This window comes from Aethalodelphis obliquidens, unplaced genomic scaffold (assembly GCF_003676395.1).
Source record: "Aethalodelphis obliquidens isolate GAN/ISIS:26980383/991018 unplaced genomic scaffold, ASM367639v1 scaffold41, whole genome shotgun sequence".
NCBI lineage: Eukaryota > Metazoa > Chordata > Mammalia > Artiodactyla > Delphinidae > Aethalodelphis > Aethalodelphis obliquidens.
Genome location: NW_020837985.1, coordinates 3,778,219 through 3,803,269, shown reverse-complemented (window position 1 = coordinate 3,803,269; position 25,051 = coordinate 3,778,219).

Genomic DNA, 25,051 nt, shown 5'->3' with positions numbered 1-25,051 from the left:
GCCTGGGGTCGCCCTATAAGAAGCTGGAACCATAGTGAGAGCCAGAGGCAAGGAAGAAATGCAACCTCTGCCAGATACTTCTGAAGGCAGCTGGGGGGGTGGGGTGAGAAATGCCCTGGTTTCTCCCTTCCCAATGCCCTTCAGTAATTGTCCAGTGCCTCCCGTTGGCCGGACCCAGCTAGAAACCAGCTGCCACAGGAATGACAAATGGAACTGAAGCCAACAAGCCCTGGACCAAAGAAGCAGTCTATTTAGCCAGAAATGCAATAATATGCTAGAAATGAAAGTAACATAACAAGGAGACTCAGAAGTCCCAAAGACTCAGACTCCAAAAGAGCATGGGAATTCATCTGGCCCAATCCCTCATTCCACAGGCGAGGCCTCAGAGAGGAAAATGACGTGACTTGCCCAGAATCAGCTGGCTAGGGGCAGCCGAAACCCAGGCATCTGAATTCCTAGTTCGTAGCTTTTTTCACAGCATTAACCTTACAATGATGACTAGCAGAGGTGCTTCAGCTTAACAAAGGGATGTAATGCAATAGTTGATTTCTAAGATGATTGTTCGGACCTGAGAACTCGTTTTCCCATAGAAACAAGGCTATCTTGGCTGACTGTGGTCCCAGTCCGGATGTTTAGCTCACCACATGGGAAGAAAGGAACCTTCCTTCTCTGAATTAATGTGAAATCAGGAGGCTGGTGAGCATCTTTCTCCCAGGGCAGAACAGAAGAGAGTCTCTCCCCCATCTCCTTGCTCTGCCATTAAAGGGGTCCTGGGGGTGGGGACCTCCTGCTTCATCACTCCTCCTTCATCACTGCCAGAATTTCCCACAGTGGTCATTCCTGTGGCTGCAGGGTCAGCCACAGAGTAAGAGCTCCCAGAGGGCTGGAAGCAGGTTCTTTTTTTTTTTTTTTAACACCTTTGCACCCTCGGCACCCTTCTAGTAACTGGCCCAACCAAATCCTGTGATTGTCACCATGCCCTCCCTAGTGGGGTCTGAATTAGTATCTTTAAAGTGTAGTCATTATTCTGCCAATGCAGGGGACACGGGTTCCAGCCCTGGTCCGGGAAAATCCCACCTGTCTCGGAGCAACTAAGCCCGCGAGCCACTACTGAAGCCCGCATGCCTAGAGCCCGTGCTCCGCAACAGAGAAGCCACCGCAGTGAGAAGCCCGTGCACCGCAACGAAGAGTAGCCCCCACTCGCCGCAACTAGAGAAAGCCCACGCGCAGCAACGAAGACCCAACGCAGCCAAAAATTAATTAATTAATTGATTGATTGATTATTTTAAAGTATAGTCATTATTATGAAATCATTTTATATTTGGAAAATGAAAAAAATTGCCTTTTGTTTTTCTACTCTAAGTGAAATAAAGTAAAATTTGCACACACACACAAAGTGCTCTTAGATAGTGAGGAGAATGAGGGGAGATGTGGAGAGACGGGGTGCTGTTATCTGTGAGATGAAGGCTCCCGTTCTCTGGGGCCACTGTGGGGTCACTGTCCTGTGGTCTGGGCAGAGAATTCCTTAAACAGCTACAAGGTTGCCCATACTTGATCTTCCTGTTTTCGACACGCCCCCTGCAATCGGTGAGCTCCAATTTAAGCAACCAACCGCCCAGAAAGAAACTACCCATCCACCCAAAAGTGAGAATGAGGGCAAATTTCCCAGGAACTTAAAACAAAATGCAACTCGGGAGCTAATGCAAAAATGGAAACTGAAATACACTTTCTGCTCTACAGGTCGAAACGCAGAGACAAATTTCCTCAAAACTTAACCCTACTTCCCAGTTGAAGAGAACAGGAAATCCAAGTCTGTACAGCTTTGGCAGCGTTCACACTCCAGTGCCCTCTGCCGTGAAGTTCCCCTACCCTGCAAAGGCGGAAGTGATTGGTCCCCACCCCTATCCCCTGTGCCCCTGTCCCTTGTTCCCAATCCCACTGGGTCAGTGTCACCATATACAGTCACACAGGCAGCACACTGCCCAATTCAGGGGGTGTCATTCCATCAGCGGCAGTATGAATGGCGCCCCCTGGAGTTGTGCCGTGCTTCTATTAGAATATCTTGCCAATTGCTATGTCTTAAGACTGACATCTACAGGGCCACAAGGTTCTAGCTGAATTACAGTCACCTCTGTGTCCCTAGCACCTAGCACAGTGCCTGGTACAGAGTAGAACGTCAATATAAACTCCTAGGGATTTCAGAAGCAACGAATTTGAGAAAAGAGTCAGCACCCCTCTTAGACAGGAAATAAGTAATTATTTTAAATAGCAGCAGCATCCTAATTAGAGTACGGATTCTTCTTGAACTAACCTTGGATACTTTAAAGAGTAAATACAACAGAGTGATGAAGATCTCTGGCTCTGAGGTCAGAAGGATCTGGGTTTGAATCCCTGCTCCGCAACTACTGGACCATGCCGGGCACATTCGTAAACCTCTCTAAGCCTTAGGGTCCTCACCTGTGAGGACCCACTGAGATCATGCTCTAGCCTAGTGCCTGGTACACAGTAATGTAAGTCTTAGTTGTAATGATAAAGTACATTGTTAATGGCAATTAATCCATAATTAAACATTAATCCTAAAAGGCACATTTTAACTATCGATATTTATATCCCACCAGAATGAATATGCCCAAGACATATTGAGTGCTCAGTTAATGCTTACTGAATGAGAGAGAGAGAAAGAAAGAAAGAGGAGAAACACAGAGAATGAAAGTGAGGGGGGCGGAGGGAGGTGGAGAGGAAGAAGGGAGGGTGGGAGGGAAGAGGGTACTGAACTGGGAGTCAGGAGAGATACAGCTTCAAATCTGACATCACTAACAGTGTGACTTTGAGTAAGTTCCTGTCTTTGTCTCAATCTGCTCCTTTTTAAGATCAAAGGTCTTTAGGTGACGTCTCAGGTCCCTTCTCCAGGATCCCCTCCCACCTCTAGCTCCTGATCTTTTTATTGCAGGGTTCACTCAGATCCTGCAGGTGGTGCTGCTGAGTTAAGGAGAAGACCTGTTTTTCTGCAGCCTGGCGCCCAGCTGCCAAGCCTCTGCTTAAAGGGCAGACTGGGAATGAGGGAAATCACTTACTTGTTGCTGAAAATGCCTGGGGCAGTAAACGAATCATTCCGTTTCCCTTCTTGCCTACTTGGCCTCTCCCGGTGCCATGAAAGCTCTGTGGATGCGGGGAGACAGCCGGCCCTGGATTCCAAATCCAGTTCCACCACTTCCTGGCCAGTGACCCTGGGCAAAGGCATTTGCCCTCTTGGAGTCTCTTTAGTAGTCTTCGAAATGAGGAAAATAATATGGACGCTCCTGGAGCATCGGGAAAATTAAATGTTGTTTGTCAGTTGAAGAGCCCAGTGCCTGGCACATAGTAGGTGTTCAAGAAATAACGTTCCCTTTCCTTCCCTGCCTTTAATTCACTAAGGACTATGGCTAGTGCTCGAGAAGAAATGAACAAGGTGTAATGATAGAGTGATGAGGACGTGGGCTTTCCGAGGGGATCCCCTGAGGAGAGGACACGTCATCTGAGGCAGGCAGGATAAGGAGAGATGTCCCAGGCAAAAGGACCAGCATGTGCAAAGGCACAGCCCATCTCATCCTGCTCCCCCGCCCCCTTCCTTTACAAACGGATTCTCAATCCAGTGGTTCTGTCCCCTAAGCCCAGAGCCCACCTTGTTCATGCCTCTAGAACAGCAGTCATCTGCCTGTGTCGTAAGTTTTATGTACCCAGTCAGGTCTCCTCAAGGACCAGGAGTGCATTTTATTCATCTCTGTCTCCCCAGAGCCTGGCACAACAAATGCCTTAATGAATAGAAAAGCTGATGAAAGTGTCACACTGGCATCATCCCATCTCTTATTGGCAGTCTCTATACACAGGCGTCCTGACCTTTAGCTGTGCCCCACACACACACATATCTTGCATATCTAGCCCTTGGTACCTGGTAGGTCCTCGATACATGCTCACGTTGTTGAAATCCAGTTGCATTTTCCTTTATTGAGCACCTGCTGTGTGCCAAGCACTGGCGATAGTAAGCACTCAGCAGATGTTGGATATTATACATGTGCGCTACCATTGAAAATATACTCTTTATTAAACACCTACTAAGTGCCAGGCACTGGGCTAGAAGCAGAGCGTTAAGAGATATTAAAGAGAAAACCGCAGGCCCAAAACGGGGTTGCTTGTGCTAAATTTCACGATACCAAATCTGGATTTAAAACATGACTTAAGGCTTCCCTGGTGGCGCAGTGGTTAAGAATCCGCCTGCCAATGCAGGGGACACGGGTTCGAGCCCTGGTCCAGGAAGATCCCACATGCTGCGGAGCAACTAAGCCCATGCTCCACGACTACTGAGCCCATGTGCGACAACTACTGAGCCTGCGCTCTAGAGCCCGTGCTCCGCAACTAGAGAAGCCACCGCAATAAGAAGCCCGTGCACCACAGTGAAGACCCAATGCAGCCAAAAATAAATAAATTAAATAAATAAATAAAAATTTAAAAATAAATAAAACCTGACTTAATTGCAATTTTGACCTTTCCCCAAAATGTAATCTTAATCAGCCAGTCTGGAATTTTCTGGTCAGCACCAATGAGGTAATCTGTCACAGGGGCCTTCTCCATCCCTCCCCCAAAGGAAGAAGAGTCAGTCTGCATGACGCAGACCCCTGCTGGTCCCTGTTCCCAAAAGAAGACGTTCTGCCCTGAAATCATCTTTTCTTTTCCTCTGCAGAAACCTTTTTGCCCCTCCTTCTGCCTATAAAAACCTTTCATTTGGTCCAACGCCTTGGAGTACCTGTTTGTTTACTGGATGGCATGCTGCCTGATTCATGAGTCTTTGAGTAAGGCCAATTAGATCTTCACATTTACTCAGGTGAATTTTGTTTTTTAACAGAGATGAATAAGACCGTGGCCACTGCACTCCAGTAGGGCAGAGTCTAGTAAGAGTGAGGCTTATGAGGAAAGTGATTACAACAGAGGAAAACAGTCCTATGTTAATAATAATAATAATAATGAGGAATTCTCATCCATGGTGTGATTGGTGGGTGCAAAGCACTGTGTAAAGCTGGCTGTACATTCGATCCTCCCCACAGAGCTTTACGCAGAGACCATCGTTGTCTCTAGTTCTACTTGAGGAAACAAGATTTCTCAGCAAAGGATGCAGCTGGTGTCTCATTTCAGACCAGAGGCCACGCTGCTAAGGAGGATGCGCAGGGCTGGGGGGCACGAGGAAGGAGCAAGTTCACCCTCCAGTGGGCGAGAGGGGAGGCCACGCAGAGGCGGTGACGTCTGAGCTGTGCCTTTAAGGATGCTGATGCTGAGAAGCAGAAGGGACTGGGGGGCCGGGGGGCTGGGGAGAGAGCACATGACACAGAGGTCTGGGGGTGAGAACAGTGTGCAGGGCAGTGAGACGCCGCCCTGCCTGAAGCGGGGGCGGGCAGGTGTCAGAGCTGCGTCTTGAAAGAGGCCTTGAGTGCTGGGCTATGGAGTTCAGACTGTTCCTGCAGAAGATGGGGACTCACTGCAGGTTTCCAATCAGGGGGATGTCCTCTCCACTCGCCCCCCAGCCCCCAGGAATCCCGGCCAAGGGAGGATCCTCGGGCTTCTCATTAACGTGTCGGTCAAGGAGCCTGTCCGGCCTCCATATGGCGCGTAAATAATTTACAGTGACGGAGCGTGTTTGTGCGGGATGCCAGCCAGCCGCCTCGCTCCTTCAGCCTCAGTGCTTCCTTTCGCTCCGCTGGCCGGCAAGGCCCCGCCCCCGGCCCCACGGGGCGGAGTCAGAGGCAGGGGGGCACCTCCTGACTCCCTCCAGAGCCGCCCCTCCGGTGAGAGGCAGGGATTTCACGGTCCGGGAAGGCTGCGGAGCCCCTCAGTCCTGGTTCCCAGGGAAATCACATCCAATCCCAGCCCCATGAAGGGGCCTTTCCTGTTCTCAGCACATTTTCCAGAAATAAGTTAGAAAGGGTTGACGTGGCCTAGGGGACAGGGTGGAGGGCTGGGCCTGGAAGTGAGGGGCAGGGTGGGGAAAGCACGTGAGCGGGACTTCCTGCCTGAGCCTGCAGGGACTTGGGCTGTCCCTGCACAGCGGTTTCCCTGCCCCGGAGTCCAGGGTCCCCAACCAAGGAGAGCTCCTCAATCCCATGAACCAGCTCTCCCCCCATGGCAAAAATGTAATCAGTCTGTGTCATACAGAGTGAAGTAAGTCAGAAAGAGAAAAACAACTATGGTAGAATATCGCTTATATGTGGAATCTAGAAAAATGATACAGATGAACTTGGCTCTCTGTGCACCGATGTTGAATAGATGCCCGAAGACAGTTTGGATACAAAGCGGGGAAGGGGGAGTGGGCTGAATTGGGAGAGTGGGATTGACATATATACACTAATATGTATAAAATAGATAACTAATGAGAACAGACTGTATAGCACAGGGAACTCTACCCAATACTCTGTGGTGACCTAAATGGGAAGGAAATCCAAAAAAGAGGAGATACAAGTATACGTATAGCTGATTCACTTTGCTGTACAGCAGAAACTAACAAAACATTGTAAAGCAACTATACCCCAATAAAAATTCATTTAAAAAAAGAATGACATCAGAGGAATGTAAACTACTAGTAAATCAGAAAAAATTAAAATGAATGACACTAGTTTTTTTCAATAAAAAAATTTAATCGGTCTACCAAGTGCAGGAATTACGTAGCACAAATGTGACTGTGATTTCATCCTGGTTCCTTACACAGCAGTCCTAAAACTCTTGGAATTTCCTAAGTGCAGAGAGTGATCAAGGTGTCTTTTGTTATTTAAGTGAGGTAACTTTTGGAAAGCCCCTACTTCACCTAAGGGTGGGGGCTGGTTGCCAGGGAAACCAGCCAAGTGATTAAGGGGTTGGAAATTTCAGCCCCACCCTCCAGCCTCGGGGGCGGGGAGAAGGGCTGGAGATTGAGTTCTGTGGCCGAAGGCCAATGATTTAATTAATTGTTCTGACATCCTGAAACCGCCATAAAAATCCAAAAGGATGGGCTTTTGGAGAGCTTCCGGGTTGATGAACCAGAACTCCTCCACGTGCCATAGTGGTGGCCCCCAAACTCCACAGAAGTTCCCGCATTTGGGATTTCACCCTACCTGTCTCTTCATCTGGCTGTTGATTCATATCCTTTAATATTCTTTGTAATAAACCTGTAATCTAGCGACTGAACTGATTTCCGGAGTTCTGTGAGCCGCTCCGGCAAATTAATCCCCCCAAGGACGGGGTCATGGGAACCTCCGATTTATTGCCAGTCTGTCAGGAGCACAGGTAACAACCTGGACTTGCAATAAACATCTGAAGTGGGGGCAGTCTTGTGGGACTGAGCCCTTAGCCTGTGAGATCTGATGCCACTTCAGATAGCAGTAGATAGTGTCAGAATTTAGTTAAAATGCAGGACATCCAGATGGTGTCTCGGAGAATTACTTGGTGGTGTGGGGAAAAAACACATGTCCAAACTGGTGTCAGAATCATAGGGGTAAAGCCAAAATGATATCCAATTTAATACGGTCCTATGATCTATATTGAAGTTGCATTCAGGTACATTGTGACACCAAGGTCTGTTACATGTAAATTTGTATCTGAACCCAGTTGGTGAGATGTTGTGAATTCAGCTGGGTGTTGAAGCTGAGGATAAGTTCAGGGTGACTAGAAAGAAGCCTTTTGCTCAAATCTAGGCAGAAGAGGAGATGGCTAAATTGGATAAGGATTGCTACCAGTTAGGATTAGTAAGAAAGCTTCCAAAATTTACCTAGACGTTGGGATTTTATTAACTTCTTGCTGCAACTCTGAATTGTCTTGTGAAACATACTAACTTGTCATACTGAGCAAAAGAAATACTTGGCAGTAGCTTCACAGCGCACGCGCCTGCACACACACACACACAAATTCTCATTATTCATGGAACCGTAGTGATGTTCTATAAAGTTGCCATGACCCCTGAGTTAGTTAAAGCTGTACCACTGTTCCTAGGGGACATAGGTTAGGTTCCTATGAGCCTCTGGTCACAACATTTTCATCAACCCATCAGTACCATAACCTTGCTTTATACATCAATATGTTTCTGTTTCAAGACACTTTATTTGGTATGTATTGTTGATTCATCAACACTGAGCTCATGGCCAACAACACTATGACCCATGCCTGAAAGAAGCTGAGCTAATACACCTACATTCCCCATAAGGCACCTCACAGCCTCCTGTGCTTAGGACACTACACAGCACGAGGCACTATGCTTGGGGGCGATGTTAAACAGCAAAATCACCCAAAAGATGTACAAAAATGCTCAAAAGATGGCATTAAATAGACTACAAAATAGACCCTTGTTTACAATACAAGAGCTGAAACAAGAAGGCAGCGCACTGTTCAGGTGGGGACAGGAGGGTTGGGTGAGTCAAATGTTTTCACTGCTCTGCACATGACCACAAATGATTGTGAAAGAGCCATGAATATAGATTTGGGGGGTTACAAGCAAATATTAGCAAGTAGGCAAATTTACAAATACAGAATTCACAAATAATGAGGAGCAACTGTGTGTGTGGCAGTGGGGGGGGGGGGTTGTATATGTTATACCTCACTGTGGTCCCCAGGGATGCTGGCCTAGCAGGAGCCCCCTCCCCTGGTTTCCCCGGGCCCTGCAGGCAGATGGGGAACAGCTGCAGCTGTGGTTGGTGGCTCCCAGAGGGCAGAGCTGGAAGATGGTTCTGAGCAGCATTCACATGCAAAGAGCACGTAGCCAGCGCTTTCTCTGTGGAGTATATAAAACAGCCTGTCCTGCTCTCCGCCCAGGATCGTCCCCCAACACATCCTCCCAGTTAGTGACAACTTAGGCCCAAAGGCTCACCCAGCACCCTCCTCCGTGAAGCCCTACCTGACTCCCACGGGCAGCTGACCATTCCCACCTCTGCGTGTCCCGCATGTACCCTGTGTGATAATGGGATCCATTGTCCTGTCTGTATCCCCACCTAGAGTGCTAGACACAGAAGGCAGAAACCATGTCTAGTTCCTTTTTTTTTTAATTCCCCACACCTGGCTCAGTTCCCAATGACCAGGAGTTGTTGAGTGTTTTGAATCACTGAACAGCAGAAACAACAGGGTCATTCAAGATCATCCAGCCCCAGGAGACTCAAAGTTGGGACCATGACCAGTCAGCAGTCCCACTGGGGAGCTTGGAAGCAATGCAGATTCCCTGGCCCTTCCCCAGATCTTCGGAATCAGAATTTCTGGGGAGGGATCCAGCAATTGGTATAATAACAAGTGTTCCAGAATATTCTTATGCCTAGTAGATTTTAGAAGCTCTGAGTTTGTTCAACTCCCCTCCGCCCCCGTGCCTCTACAGATAGGAAGTGGAGAATTGGTAAAGAGACAAGTTTCCCCAAAGACACGCATTTGGTTAAGGACAGGAGTGGAGCAAAAGCCCACCTGCTAACTCTTGATCCCGTGCTTTCCTGAGCATCCCACCGTGGGGAGGCCAACAGGTGCCCTCGCTGAAACCAGCCCTTCACAGTGTTTCTCCACGAGACAGGTTCTCATTTTCATTCTCATTCATGGGTTTCCTCCTCCTCTTCCTCTCTCACCTTCTCTCCCCACATCCCTCAACTTGCGGAAATAGCTCAAGCTCTCTGGGCACCGACTTCCTTTGCGTGTCAAACGGGAACAACCATCCCTCCCCTGGCCAGCTCAGGTCAATCCAAAGAACACAAGTTACCTCCAAGGGGATGCTCTGGTGATGACTGAAATGATGCAATTTGGGGAAAAGGCCTTGGGAAATTAAAAGGGTCCACACAGAGGGCAGGAGTCACCTGTAAACGCTTCCTCCATCAAACGGTCCTCCTGATTCCCACCGCCGACCCTCACTGCTCCCACCATCCTCTCCCTCAGCTGTGACAACAGGATTTGTTTTTCTCTGCAGTGGGCTCTGGGTTATACATACAGGCAACTAGGTGAACGTTCTGTGAGGCCGTTAGGGTTTCTCAGAATGAGTCATTTTTTCAAAAATAACAAAACCTCTCGACATCACTTGATTTCAGCATTTTTGCCAGGCTCTTGTAACCTCTTTTGCAATTGCATTCCAAGCACTCCTGACTTTTTTCTCAGGCCTGATGGCAAGTCCCCCCTCCCAGCAGAAGGACTGATAAACAAAAAAACCAAGCTCAGGATCTGCCCATCCTGGTCCAAATACGTTTAGGTTTCAGAGGCTGGGGAGGAAATGTCTGGAGGCTCTGGACGGCAGTGGGGGAGGGAGCACAAGATCAGAGAGGCTGCCGTGGCTTCCAGCCCGCAGTCACTCACTGGACTCTGACAAACCACCCTGCTACATCACCTTCTCTACCGCAGTTAGGACTGGCTAAGGATACGAAGAGCGACAATTAACAATTGCTTAGTGTGTCATGGTTTTACAAAGCACATTTCACTTCCATCACCGGTGCAGATGAGAACATTCAAAGCTCCTGGAGAAGTGGAGCAGGTGGTTGTCTTGCCTGGGTGCTGACAGTCGATAGTGATGATTGTCTCTGTGCACCGAGTGAGCCAGGCACTTTACCAGTTGTATCTCAATGTTATACTCTTCCTCCACCAATGCCCACAGGTAGGTTGTTACTCTCCCCATTTTCTAGATAGAGAAACTGAGGCTCAGAGAGGTTAAGTAACTTTCCCAATGTCTCACATCGAGTGGCAGACCTGGGATTGAAACCCAAGTGTGCCTAGTTTTAAAGCCTGTGTCTCTTCCAATCCTTCACAGGCAAATACTGCTCTCAAAGAACTTTGCACGTTATTCCACTGGCACTGATTGTGAATTTGAATTGACACTCTACATCTCTTTGTCCTATGAGCTCCTCAAGGCAAGGAGAGTACTTTATTCATCTCTGTACCCTCAGCACGCAGCTCACTTAATTGACATAGACACATGCACCCATTGTTGGATGAAATCCATGAAGGACTCAACCTCTGGCCCTCACAGGGCAGACCTGGGCGTGTCCCCTGTACTCACGGCCACTCCCATTCCAGAGCCCTCAGAGCCTGTGGTCTGAGGAAACCCCAGACCTAAACCTGCCCCCTGTACTTCCTGACCTTGGTAAAGACATCTCACCTCCCCCAGGCCCATGTTTGCACTGGAGAAGCTTCTCATCTGCGCAAACATGTTATTGGACACGAGGCACTCAGAGGGACCTCTAGGCTCTCACAGGGGATGCTTCTGAAAGTGTGCTGAGTTTTCTCAAGAGGACAGGGCCTAGCACATTTGTTGCTTGAATAACACTTGTTTGCAAAAAGGGTGCGGCACAACTCATTAACAGAGTCCATAACATTGATCCAATTGTATGCTTTGCATTTACTTTTGTCTCTATAATATCCTTGCACAAAAAAGAAATCTTAACTCTGTGTGACTAAAATCCCATGTGAGTGAAATATATACACCCAGTATCACTATTGTGTTTGCATCTGCTTTAAGACTCAAGCTAGGTGTCACTTCCCTACCGTCCCCACACCCTCCTGCCATCCCATCACCAGGCTGGGTGGGATCACCCTCCACCATGCTTACGTCAGGGCACACATCACTTTTGCATTAAAACCTCCTGCTTATTTATCTCTTTTCTGGGAGGCTGTGTGCCTGTGTTTATCTATTTCCTACTACACTTTGTGCCCAATGGCTCTTTGCACCTTCAGCATTTAGCCAGAGTGCAGACCAGAGCCACGACCTAAATGTTCGATGATTGCACGACTTCCCCAATCCCATACTCCTGCAGAATCCTTTGCTCTTCTCAGAGCACATCCACATAATAACTCTGGGAACTAGGTAGTGGTTCTCTCCTTGTTCCCATTTTAAAGATAAAGGCACTAAGACTCAGAACGCTAAATGACTCATCCAACACTGTCCAGCCAGGAAGGGGTAGCAGCCACACTAGAATTACAAAACCACGGATGATGAGATTTGGGGGAGCCTTGAAGGCCATGTAAAACAGAGCTCTTCCAACCTGGTTTTAGCAAAGGAATCTTTTTTTCTTCTTTCCCCAATGAAATCTTACTCGAAATCACAATATAAAATGTTTGCCAGGAGAACCTGCTCTTGATAAAGAAAAAATAGAAATATTGAACCCCCATCATTTCAGCCCCTCAACTGGCCCTCAGGAGGAGGGAGAGGGTTCACAAACACCCCTGGAAAGCCACTGATCCAAATAGACGTTCTAGAACATCTACGTTTATGTTCTAATCTCGTGTTCCTTCAACTGTAGCACCCTGCTTCCCCGAGGTTGCCTTCCTCATTCAAAAACTCCCTCTTGGCCACCATTGTGTCAAGCCCAGTGCCAAATGCTACCAGGGATGCCACTTATGTTGGACCTGGGGTCCCAGGATCCACTCTGACCCCCAGTCCTGCCATTTCCTGGCTGGGAACCTTGGGAAAGTCACTTGATATCTCCTTGAGCCCTGGCTGCTTCACCCGTCAAGGGGCCCCAAGGCTTGGATCGAATGAGTTTGTTGTCCCATGAGTGTAAACACACTGAGCAGGCTGCGGGCTCTCCTGAAGCACTGACGGTGTCTGCAGGTTCGGGGCTCCCCAAGGTGTGGCGCAGAACCCCCAGGAAGGACCTGAGATCCCTTTGGTTAGGATGTCCACACTTTTATTTTAATGATCACACCTCATCCTGCAAGTGAGTGGGGTTTACGTTTACGGTAGCAATGTCTGTGCTAAAGACATGGATTTAAATGAAAGAAATGTGGGTGGATTTCATCTCCAATACCAAGTTAGCAGCGTTACAGGTGAGAAACAGCAAGAACACCTGAATGACTGGCGCTCAGGAGCCTGAGAACCCACGAGGCCACAGGTAGAGCGGAGGGTGGGGCGGAGAGCCACGCTTCGTGTGCTGGGCTTCTGTTTCCCCAACCCCAGCCAGCTATCTCTCTGGAGGTGCTGACAGGTGCATTATTCCATCAGGTAGCGCTGTGTAAATTGGAAGCCTCCCAGATCCCCTGCAGGCCTCAAAGAGAAAAAGGAGACAACGAGGTCTCAGGAAAGAAGCCTCCAGGAGCAGCTTTTCCTCTCTGCCTCTCATACCTTCATCTCTATCTGAAAGGTAGCAGCCGGCCGGCAGTGGCTGAATTCTGCAGGAGGCTCCAGGTTCCAACTTCAAAACCATTTGTTATTTTTAACAATAATAATAATAATCCTCTAACGTGTGCATTGTGGACCCAGTCCTTTCACTACATTGCGTCACTGCCTTTGAAATCCTCGTGTCTTGGGGAAGAAGAAAGCTGGACAAGGGCCACTAGCCCTCCTTTGCAGATGAGGCGATCGAGTCTTACAGTGGCTGGGGGTCACGGAGTGCCCAGGTGGCAGCACGTGGACTGGATCCTGGGGTCTTCCCTCGAATTTCAGTCCTCTTTCTAAAACCTGTTCCTTCCAGAAACATCCAGTAACTTATAAGGTGGGTGGGAAGGAAAAGGACCAGTGCCCCTGGCCTCACAGCCTCCCCTCATCGGCCAAATGGCTCTGGCAGGTGTGTGGCCTGCCGGCATGATGACATTGCCCAGGGCATCAGAACAGCATGGCTGGCCAGCAGCATCCTGGTAAATTCCTGGCTCGGTGCTCTGAGCCCTCCCCAGGGCATGGTGTCTTCCTTCCGTGGTTGGGTCACAGGAAGTAGGGTCCCCTGGGACACCCACTGCCTTGCCCTTTCTCTCAGTCCTGGAGCCCATGGGCAGACTAGGTTCAGAGGTCTTGGGGCCAGAGCGGGAGGTTCCCCACAGAGGGGTTTCAGAGTGGTAGAGGCTGCGGCTCAGCGTGACCTGAGAAGCTTGTTCAAAATGCATGTACCCACCATGCTTTTCTTTAGATGCGTCACAATTTCTGGGTGAGCTGGGCAGGTGTGTTTTCTACAAGCTCTCCAGCTAACTCCTACTTGCTTCACCGGCAAACTCAGAGCCAAAGAAGCTAGTTCATCTTACAGAGAGGGAAACTGAGTCCCAGAGAAGAGAAGTTTCTAGAAGTATCAGAGGAAATTGGGGCTCCATGACTCTGGGGCCCAGAACCAGCGATCCTCCTTTCTGAGCCTCAGTTTCCCCACCAGTGAAAGGCCACCTTTAAGGAAGGCCAGAGTCCTTCCTTAGCAGAACAAAGACCAAGCTCTCGCACTTGCACCCCAAAGCTCAACTTAAGATCCTTCACTATTAAAAGAGGCATAGAGCATAGAGGAGGTAAAAAAAGATGACGAGGGAAGGCATAACATGGGCAGTTGTGGTGCCTCTCCAGGCCTCCTTCCTGTTCTCTCTTCCCACTGATTTCCATCAGTGGCACTCTGGGAAAGCTGACGCTACCTCCCATCCCAGGAGTGGGACCTTGGCTAAGCCAACCACTGAAGTCCACCCACCTGCAAACAGTGATTGGTCCAAGGGTAGGCATTGATCTAAACTGAACCGATGAGAGTGAATCGCAGGATGTGTGCTTAAAACAAAGGAGAAAAATCATTTTCCGTCTCTATCTGGATATGATACAAACAAAGTACATAACCAAGGAAGTGCTGGAAGCCATACGGCAAGCAGAAAGAGAGCCAGCATTAAAGGAAACTGATATCATAGTAGGCAGAGTGAAGAAACAGAGAGAGGTCTTCAGGGGCATCTTTCACCTAACTGCTGGATCAAGCACTGCCTGAAGCACACACTCTAGAACTAATCCCCTAACCCCCAGTGTGATGGTACTTGGAGGTGAGGGCTTTGCTCTCTTGCTCTCTCTGCTATTCAAGGACACAGCCAGAAAATGTCTAGGAATCAGACACCCCTTCACCAGACATCCAATCTGCTGGCACCCCCATCTTGGACTTCCAGCCTCCAGAACTGTAGGAAATAAAAGCTTACTGTTTAAGCCACCCAGTCTATGATATTTTTGTTATAGCAGCCCAAAGAGACTAAGACTCCCTGGCATGAGTGCTTTACTAATGGAGATGAAGATGAGCGACCAAACCCATCCCAGCTTCATATCAAGAGAGTTCATGCTTGTCAAGGACTCTCTGCTCCCTGCCTTTCCCAGCATCTCTTGCAGTTAGATGGGGCCATGTAACTACTTCTGATCAACGTATTGTGAAGATAAGAAGCAAGGATGTTAAGAACTAGTGCCCCTCCTTTGTCACTCTCTTCTCCTCCATGAGAGACTTTGGTGACCATGTGTTCCAGGAGATGCTTGTATAATTGTATAAAGCCATAAGATTTCCAGGGTTTATCTGTTATCACAGCAGAGACTATCCCATCCTAATCAATACACACTCAAGAATTTAAAGAGAAGATACACACAGAGAATTGGACACAAAAAAGTTTCATTTTAATTTCAAAGCTCTAGGGTAGGAACCCAGTGAATTTTTGCTACTAAGTGGAAGATAACTCAGTTACAAGAGGTGGGTTCTGTCCTGAGCAATTTTATGGTATCCAACTACCTTCCATCCTCTGTGAGGCCCGGCTGTCCTGAGGATTGCGTTCATTCTGTGATGCTGGTTGTGGTGTATTCCTGATTCCCCAAGAAGTTTGGCCTGAATTCTGGAAGCTCCTTTATTCCTATATGTATCCTCACAATTACCCCGTTAGTTGAAGTTATTTGAATGCCTCTGCAACCCAAAGAGGCTGCCAACACAACAGATCTTTATCATCTGGCCCCTGCGGGCTTTTCCAAGCCTACCTCCTCTACATGCTTCTCAGGTTCCCCTGAGCACCAGCCATGTTTGCCAGACTCACCCAGGCCTCTCGTGCCTCTAAGCTTTATGGTTCTCACTTTAGCCAGGAATGCCCTTCCTACTGCTTCCTCCATTTATCAAAAGTCAGTTCATCCTTCAAACCCCAGCTCAAGACCAGCCTCTTCCTGAGGCTGCCAGTTTCTCCAGCTAGAATTAATCACTTCCCTTTCTTCACTTCCATAGTACTCAAACTCCGAGATTTATAAGATGGGTATAAGAATAATTTGTACTTTACGGAGTGGCTGAGAAGGTCGAAGGAAACAATGTGTGGGAAAACGCTTAGAAAAACATCACAGACTATGTCAACATGAATTGGTATTGTGACAGCTCTTCCCTCCAGGAGAGCATATTGCATTCGCTCTGATGTTGTGGTTTGCTTTGTACTTTCCTCCCTTCCCTGTATCAATTAGGGTATTTTTGGTTGTGTCAAGAAATTCTGCCTACCTCAAGCACCCTCCCTATTAAAATAATGCAGATTCCACATCAGTCAAGAGGTACATCTGGCTACAAGTAACAGAACCCCTAAACATAGTGGTTTAAAACAGGGAGGGGTTCTCAGCAAGAGATCCAAAGGGGAGGTGTTGCCTGATGTCACTAAGCAGGGCTGATGTCTCTTCACTTTTTCCTCATGCTCATAACTTATCTGCTACAGCTCCAACCATCATGTCTTTCCTAAAACCCAGTAGGAAGAAAGAGAAAGGGGAGAGACATCCCCAGCAGATACACACTTGCATCTCATTGGCTAAGCCACGCAGCCATCCCAAACTGCGAGGGAGCCTGGGAAGGTGAGCTTTGAGATTTCCACCTTCCAGAATAGAGAAAGCATAGTTTGATTGGAGTTGGGATGTGTGCCGAGTGAACCAGCCTATATTATCTGGCACAAGGAAGCTCTCAGGAAAAGAGGGAAAAGCTGAATCGTCAGATGGTGGGGACTAATATGCAGGTATCTTCAGGGTGCTGCCAACCGGGTCACTCAGCTCCAGCCATTTGAAGTTCTTGAGTCATAATTTGCTTTCCCATAGTCTGATTTTCCAGTTTGAGGCAAACACCTACCCCTTGGCCAGAGGACCGCAGGAACGCTGGTGAGCAAGCCCCACAGTGTGGCATGCAATGAGGGAAAGGGAGATCCCAAAAGGAGAATGAGAGAGCTGGGCAGACGAGAAACAAGAAAAAGTCCTTACATAGCCCTTATTAGGATGTGAGCTCCCCAGAGACAGAACCCCTGACTTTCTCTTCTGCACGTCTGCGGTTCTACCCAGGAAAATTATGCACTCAACCGATCCATGATTTCATTCTTCAGCCAGGAGGCTGAGTTTGTTTTCTCCTCTTTGTTTTGATTCGTGTCACTGTCATTTGAATCCTCATGGAAAGCATGGGTCTTGAAGCCAGACAGACCAGGGATGGAATTCCAGCTTCACTAACCCTCCTTCTGTGGCTTTGGCCAAGACAGTTAATTCTCTATGCCTCCGTTTTCCTATCTGCAAAATAGGGAGATTGAAACCAATCTCATGAGGTTGCTGTACGAATGAAACAATATAGTGCATGTAAAGCACTTAGCCAGTGCCTGACATATAGTAGTCACTCCAACACCAATGGTCTATTGTTATTTTTATGTGGGAATTTTAGGCAATAGGAGCACAATGAATAACTCCCTACATCCAATTCCCCCATAATTCCTGTTTGGATTCCTACAGATTGCAGGTTTGATATTTGAGGAGAGAGCAAAGTTCTAATCTTTCTAGCTCATCCTAAAAATAGTTAGCTCTTCTGTGTCCATTCTGTCAGCTCAGCAAAGCCCCATCTAGGGAACCGGGAGATTGTGTAAGGCAATCTTTCTAAACCGCGGTCAAATGTTCTTCTTTACCCGAGAGTAACTCACAGAAGATGCACATGAAGATAAAGGGCTGGCCCGGTAGTGTATGTGGGAGGATGAGGAAGTTGGGGGGGTGGGTCTTCCCACCCAGGCTGGGGTCTGGTGTCCGGAGCCTCAAGGATAAAAGGCACGTGCATCCTAGAGAGAAGGGATATTTTCCTCATGTTTACTCATTCAACCATTCAAGTCATCTGAAAGACATTTACTGAAAACTACCAGCTCAGAAACTGGTAAATGCCCAAGATGCAGAAGTAATCAAGTATACCTAACCCTAGAGATCTCATGGTATGTTCAAGCTTATTTATTGAAATCTTTAAGCATTCAATAACAACAACAACAATAATAATAATTAATATTTATTGAGCATTTATTAGGTGCTCAATAAATAGTTCTAAAGCTTTACATACATCATTCACTCTTAATCCTTATCTTAACCTCATGAGATAAGGACTTTATCCCCATCTGCTGATGAAAACATCGAGGTACCAAGAGGTTAAATAAGTTATCTGGGCTCTTTAGAAACTGTCTTACCTGGAAAGCTTTCAATTGTTGCCCCCAATGTGGGGGGCATCTAACATATGAGGCATCACTGGTTGTCATAGAAACAGCAAAGGAACGTAAACCTAGTGCACTTTACTGCTGGCAAACTAATTAACACTCTCTGTGGACTTTCTTAAGTCCTTCTCCAGGCTCAGACTGTTCCCTCCCTGAGAAGTTCTTCCCCTCTACCTTCTCTGTGTAGCTACACTCTACTCATCTTTCAAAGCTCAACTCCATTGCCACCGCTACCAAGAAAATTTTCCAGAATGCCCTTACCATACCACCTAGGTACAATCTCTCATACCTTGGTGTTTGTCCAACTCTGGTGGCGCTTACATTCTGCCAAAATTTATGATCTGCTGTGTATCTGCCTTATTTGTCTACTAAATGAGTTTTCCTCCATAGCAGAGACCTTGTTTAGTCAACTCTCTTATCTCCAGGGCCTGGAATTCATGCATGGATTAATGGGCACTAAACCCATATGCCTGGCTCATAGCAAGCCCACGTAGGTGCTTGACAACCGTTTCCAGAATGGAATTGGAAATTGACAAAATGAGACAACACGAGGAGAAAATCTCGCATCCCAGAGTTGAAGCATGAGGAGGAGAGTCAGCAGATGCTATGAGCAAGAAAGGCCAACAGGTTAGACAACCAAGACTTCCTCAGATTTAACAATTAGACTGCCCTCCAACTTAATCCACTCTGTCCTCTCAAGCAAGCTGCTGGATTCCCCAGTCGCCACCCAGAGTAGATAAAAAGCAGAAGTCTTATTATTATTTTGTGCAACTTTGGGGGAAAACCACAGTTTCTACTCCTTTGGCTTCCACGCCCTGTGCTGCCATTCCCTGCCCATCCAACTTTTTCCTCCCATCCACACAAGAAAATCCAAAAGTGCCTCTCTTTAAAAAACCTATGCCATGAAAATCCCGATTTACCAAGACTGTAAATCACTTAGGAGTAATGATCTGCTCTGCCAGAAATTGTTTACTTTTATTTTTATTTTTTAAGGTTATTTTTAATTGGGGTATAGTTGTTTTACAATGTTGTGTTAGTTTCTACTGTACAGCGAAGTGGAGTCTCCCGTGCTGTACAGCAGGTTCTTATTAGTTATCTATTTTATACATATTAGTGTATATATGTCAATCCCAATCTCCCAATTCATCCCACCCCCCATTTCTCCCCCTTGGTGTCCATACATTTGTCCTCTACATCTGTGTCTCTATTTCTGCCTTGCAAACCGATTCATCTGTACCATTTTTCTAGATTCCACATACATGTGCTAACACATGCACCCCAGTGTTCATTGCAGCACTATTTACAATAGCCAGGTCATGAAAGCAACCTAAATGTCCATCGACAGACGAATGGATAAAGAAGATGTGGTACATATATACAATAGAAGATTACTCAGCCATAGAAAGGAATGAAATTGGGTCATTTGTAGAGACGTGGATGGGCCTAGAGACTCATACAGAGTGAAGTAAGTCAGAAATTATTTACTTTTAAAAAAGGGATTCTGTAACTGGCAAATTGCCAGTGTGGTGCACTGAAAGTGAACTTGAATTTTCAGAGATTCAATACATAAGTTTGTTTTTTCCTGGCCACATGCTAGGTGCACTGCAGGGTCAGTGGAGTTGGTGGTGAAGTGATGGTGGGATATTTGAGGGAGAACTAGAATGGGGGAGGGCTAGTGAGAATCTGGAACTTGATTCCTCCCCCAAAAACTTCCCACCTGCAATTCCTTTAGAACTGATTTTCACAGAATATGTCTTGAGCTGATCCACCAGAAGTAAAGAGTCCCCATGATCAAATGAGTTTAACCAGTGCACCTGCTCTGTCCTGCTTTTAAAGAGTCTGATCATCATTTGCTTATGCAAGACTCTGAAGAATCCAAAGGTAAAGCAAGTCATTTCATTTTATTTAACCCTACTTTTAGAAACTTATTTGGCCATGGGACCTTTTTATGATAGAATTTCTAAAAACATTCCATAGAATTCCTTTCCAGAGGAGGCTATCTTGAGAAAGACAGTAAAGTGAAGTGGGTAAGAGACTGGTGTCTGCAGCCAGACAGCCTGAGTTTATGCCTCGCACTCTCTGTGTGATGGAAGCACACTACTCTACCCATGCTCTGTGCTTTCATTTCCTCATCTGCAAAATGTAGATGGTAAGAGGACCACCTCATCAGACAGGGGGGATGTGAGAATTGAAAGTGTTAACATAGGTACAGTTCTTGGAATGGATCCCATATTCAGTAAGTGCTCAATAAATATCAGCTATAATTACAATTATTTAGAATGTAGGATGCATGTATCATCTAACAACATGAAGACCCAGGTATTAAACATCTCAGGATATTCTTCCAGCCCAGCCCCAACTTTCTGGGAAACGGTAAAGTGTAACTAACGTGACAATATTAGGTAAATAGAGTTACAGGCTAGATGGGGTGTAAGAAAGATACAACCAGCTCTTGGTCTGTTTCATGTTGACTCCGAAACAATGGAGGAGAGAATGGAAATGGTCCAAGGCTCTGGGTTACTAGCGTGACCTGTGGAGGGCAATGGCTGAGGTTAAAGCTCAGTCACACCACATGCATGCTGTGTGATCTGAGGCAAGAAACCTAACCTCTCTGTGCCTGGGAAGTAGAACAACACAGACCTTTTAGAATTCTTGTGAGGATTAAATGAGCAATGAAATGAACAGTGTCTGGCTTCTAGCAAGTAAAGGTAGTCTTGATTATTCTCGTCTTAAAGTGGTAATGTCAATTTTTTGCTTAGTTTTGTTTCTTTTTTTTTTTCTTGAAAATACATAGACTCACAGACTCAGAGCTAAGGGGTACCTGAGAGGTCATCCAGAGAAATATCTTTATTTTGCGGACAAGGAAACGGGGCCCAGAAAGAAAAAGTCGTTTCCCCCAGGTCACATGGCAAGGGAGAGGTAAGGGGACGAAGCAACCTCCCTTCAGTGACACAGAAAAAAATGGGTACACTTTCCCTGACTGCGCAGGCTCCTGGGGAGGAAGTGAGTCTTTAGAGAGACGTGAGGATGGTAGGAATGGGCATGTGTTCGAGGAGAGCAGAGGACAGCTGCTTGGGAGAATGATCCAAACTCAAACGGTGCTCTATTGGGCCATTTCATCACAGCAGTGCAAGCGTGCTTGGCCATGGATAATGGAAAGAATAACTGTGATTCACTTTTGTCCACTGCCATGCAGCCTTTGAAGAATGTTTGCCATCAACATCTCACTTATTTTATCTTCCTATCAAGCTCATGTGCTAGGTGTCATTATCCTTGTTTTTAAAAATATTCAGAGAGGTTAATGACAAGCTGGTAATCAGCACAGAGAGGATCCAGAGCCAGCGCTTCCTGACTCCAAGCCCCTGCTGCGGGGAGCCGCGCCTGACCTGGAGCCAGCCGCCCCATAGGCATGGGATGGGAACTCTTAATACGTGGATTTAACAGACTTTAATTTCTTAGAGCCACAAAATATTGGGGCTGGCCACAAAGTTCGTTCGGGGTTTTCCATAACATCTTACAGAAAAACCTGAACGATCTTTTTGGCCAACCCAATAATTCCCCCGTGATGTCCCTCCAATTCATGTCTCCAGTCCCACATTCTCTGAGGAAGCTTCTCTGACCAGCCCAATCCACCAGCCCTCCTGGCTGCTCTGAACAACTCCAGGGTCTGCCATCTACACCTTGATGGACACCTGTCAATCACAGCCTGGTTTCAGAGGAGAAAGGCTCGACATCTTATCATTCCAATGATAACAGTCCCTATACACCCACCAGGAACCAGGCTCCAAGTCAGATGACCTCCACACCCGTAGAGGATGAAGGGGGTAGGAGACAAGTTACTGCCTCAGTTATAGGTGATGGGAAGAACAGTTATCACATCACTTTCTATGAGGATACGGTTTGCGAGTGATATAAATCCTCACAGCAACCCTGAAAGGTAGATATTATTATCTGTATTTTAGGGATGGGGAAACTGAATGTCAGATAGAAAAAATAATTTCCATAAGCTCACACAGCAGGTGGGGTGATAACGATGTTGTTGATTGTGAGAACAATAGGACCTTGGGCAGATTGCCTAAACTGGACTGGGTTCCGGTGGATACAGTGGTGGTGGCGGTAGGGATGGGTTTTATTGTCACTGTGATGGTCCCTTTCTGGTTCCCTGCTTCCACTCTGCCTCCTGTGTTCTCCACTCGACAGCCAGAGGCATCCTTCAATCTCCATCCCTTCCCTGTTCCTCCCCAGGCTTCCCATTTCACTCAGTGCAAAACCCACAGGCACCCCTGCGGCCTTTGAGGCCTTACAGGATCCGTTCCCATGCCTCTCTGACCTCACCTGCCCCTCTCCCCTCCTCATTCACTGCACTCCCCTCCAGCCCTCTTCCTGGAATACACCGGGCAGCACGTTCCCTCCCCCAGGCATTCGTCCCTCCTGTCCCCTCTGCCTGGTGCACTCTCCCCAGTACATCTGCAGGGACCCCTCCCTCTCCTTCTCAGTGACCCCTTCCATGAGCACCTTTATAAAATAGCTCCCATACCCCATCCCATAATCTTCCTAACCTCCTCATCCCACTTTACTTTTTATCTAAACATCACCTGACAAATTAGGATCGTACATCTCTGTCTGTTATCTATCTCTTCCCACTAGAATATAAATGAGGGCAGGGGCATTGCTTGTCTTATTGGTGATGTACCTTCATTGCTTAGACCAGGACCAGGCATACAGTAGGTGTTCTATGCAGATCTACTGCATAAGAGAATGAACTATTAGGCTCCTTTGGGCATCGTGGGCAGAGGGAGAGAGAAGGCAGAAAGCAGGGGCTGAGTAATGTGGGGAGGGAGGGGCGCAGAAGAAGGAACTGGGAGCTGCTGCCAGCTGCCAGCGGGTGCCCCTGGCAGGCACAGCTGGGTGCAGTTGCTGATCTTCCCCCTTCTCCTCCTCAGAGTGGAGAGCACCCCGAAACCACCCAGAGCTGACCGCCACCCCAGAGCAGGCAAGAAAACTGAAAGCCAAACCGAGAATCTCCCAAGGTGAGGCCAACCTCAACGAGTCTCTAGCCTGCTGATTTGCTACTTCGCTTATGCCCAAGAGACGAAATCAAGGTGGGGGGGCTGGGAGTTCATCCTAAGAAGAGGAAACTTCAGCCTAAAAAAGCATCCATAATAACGTTAGGTGCACCCATAAGGGTGCCAGCAGAAAACAGAACTTACCCCAGATGGTGCAGATGGAGAGCATTCGACGGAGGGACCACTTACAGACGTGGGCTGGAGCTGAGGCCCCCGGGGCCAGCAGCAGTGTGAAGCCACGACGCCCCCTGAAGGAACAGAGGGAGGCGATCGTGGTACTGGAGGCTTCGGAGAGAGTGATGGGAACCACCATGGTGGAGAAGCACAGCTGCCATGAAAGATGCTAACCTCTCTCTCCTTCTGCCCTCTGGTCTCCTGCCAGGGCCCTCCAGAAGACAGGTGGCTAGGGAGCTGAGGGGTGCAGTTGGCAGGGTCGGCCTCCAGGGCACAGAGCAGGGCAGGGAGTGGATCTGGTGAACCGCGGAGAAGACCCGGCAGCGGTGACTGTTTAATAACCGTTCAGAGTTTTCCCGCTGCTTGGTACAGAGCCCGGCACAGACTAGAACTGAATAAATGCTTACCAGGCATCCTGCAGCCCCAGCTCCCAGGGTCCACAAGCTGCTCTGTCAATACTCAGCACAAGCACCAACTGAATGTGCTTAAATCACACACACACACACACACACACATACACACTCCGACTGAGTTCTTACTATGTGCCAAGCGTGTCTTAAGCCCTTTGCATTCATGGTATCATTTACTCCCTATGGGGTAAGTTTGCCCATCCCTATTTTTTCAGATATGGAAACTGAGGCTAAAAAATGTTCATAGCTTTCCCAAGGTGACTCAACTAGTGAGGGGCAGAGCCAGGGATCCAGCCCAAATGAGCCTAACTCAGCGGGCCATGCCTTCAACCACCAAGTTCTCCATCCCTGAGCCTAGCACAGGGCCTGCCCGGTGATGGGAGGTTAAGGAATAGTGACTTATAGTGGGATAGTGGAGGGGTAGTGGAACTCTTCCTACAGTCTCCATGTGAGTGGGAGATTATGAGTTCTGCACATCGGTGGTCTCCAACCCAAGGTTACTAGGTACAAAGTGGAATTGCTCTTCGCTGATCTGAGATGGTCCCCACAAGTCAGGGTGAGGGCAGAGGAATGGAGCTCAGGTCTTCCAATGCCCTGGGTCACTCTGACTCTAAAATAATCAGGGAAGCGCTTGCCTCCCTCCTCACTGCCTACCGACTGATCATCAATTACCCCATCAATGCCAGCCCAAGCTGATCACCTGGAAGTTCCAACTCTGTGGCTAGAGTTTGGGGGAGCTGGTGATGGGGAAACAAAATGCTGGATTTGTAGAAACCAACCTACTCGAAACTCAGAAAATGACCCCAGAAGGACACTGCATTGATGGTGCAACTCTTGTTTGCCTACCATTTGACTTCTAGCAGGAAGTATTTTTAAAGGGTATTTTTCTGCCTTGCTGGCCAGTTCCTCATTGAGAAATTCTCTTTTGTGACACTTGGACATCTCAGCTCCCAAAGTGATGATGGGACTTTTTTTTTTAATTGCCACTTCCAGGTTTGGATTCACTTCTTCATTCATCTGGAAGAACAGAAAGGATTTCCAAATGCTTACCAAACGTCTCCTCTGAGCTCTGAAGACTGGCCTTGTCCCTAGACCCTGACTGTCACCTCTTGGAACCACACGGCACAAGATGGGGTGTCTCCACCTCCTCTTTGTTTCCCCCATCGTCAACTCACACACTCAACACAGTTTATCAGCGCCTTCCATGTCCCCCCTACGTTATGAAGCAACATGATACAATCTCCTCTT